We start from the raw sequence: 955 nt of genomic DNA, 5'->3' as shown, positions 1-955 counted from the left end.
CCCATGAGACGGTGGTTGTCTCGGCCCCTGGTGGTCGGAGGTCGTAACCGCTGCACAGATGCATGCGCCATGGCCTCCTGCAGATAATTCACTTTGGTTTATTGCGCTATCTGTAATAGCACCCGAGATATCCCCAGATATATGTTGGATTTGACCCTGACCCTGAGTGTCCGGCCCCTTGAGACGGTCGTTGTCTCGGCCCCTGGAGGTCCGACGACGTTCCCGCTGCACAGATTCATGCGCCAGGGCCTCCTACAGACAATGCACTTTGATTTATTGCGCTATCTCTAATATCACCCGAGATATCACCAGATATATATTGGATTTTTCACTGACCCTGAGCGTCCGGTCCGTTGAGACTGTGGTTTTTTCGGCCCCTGGTGGTCCGAGGTCGTTCCCGCTGCACAGATTCATGCGCCAGGGTCTCCTACAGACAATGCACTTTGATTTATTGCGCTGTCTGTAATAGCACCCGAGATATCACCAGATATATATTGGATTTTCCCCTGACCCTGAGTGTCCGGCCCCATGAGACTGTGGTTTTCTCGGCCCCTGGTGGTCCGATGTCGTTCCCGTTGCACAGTTTCATGCGGCAGGGCCTCCTGCAGATAATTCACTTTGGTTTATTGGGATAACTCTAATAGCACCCGAGGTATCACCAGATATATATTGGATTTTCCCCTGACCCTGAGTGTCCGGCCCCATGAGACGGTCGTTTTCTCGGCCCCTGGTGGCCCGAGGTCGTTCCCGCTGCACAGATTCATGCGCCAGGGCCTCCTACAGACAATGCACTTTGATTCATTGCGCTATCTGTAATAGCACCCGAGATATCACCAGATATATATTGGATTTTACCCTGACCCTGAGTGCCCGGCCCCATGAGACGGTGGTTGTCTCGGCCCCTGGAGGACCGAGGACGTTCCCGCTGCACAGATTCATGCGCCAGGGCCTCATG

This window comes from Nomia melanderi, unplaced genomic scaffold (genome assembly GCF_051020985.1).
Source record: "Nomia melanderi isolate GNS246 unplaced genomic scaffold, iyNomMela1 scaffold0014, whole genome shotgun sequence".
Taxonomy (NCBI): Eukaryota; Metazoa; Arthropoda; class Insecta; order Hymenoptera; family Halictidae; genus Nomia; species Nomia melanderi.
The sequence above is the reverse complement of the archived record's forward strand: the minus strand, read 5'-3'. Positions refer to the sequence as shown.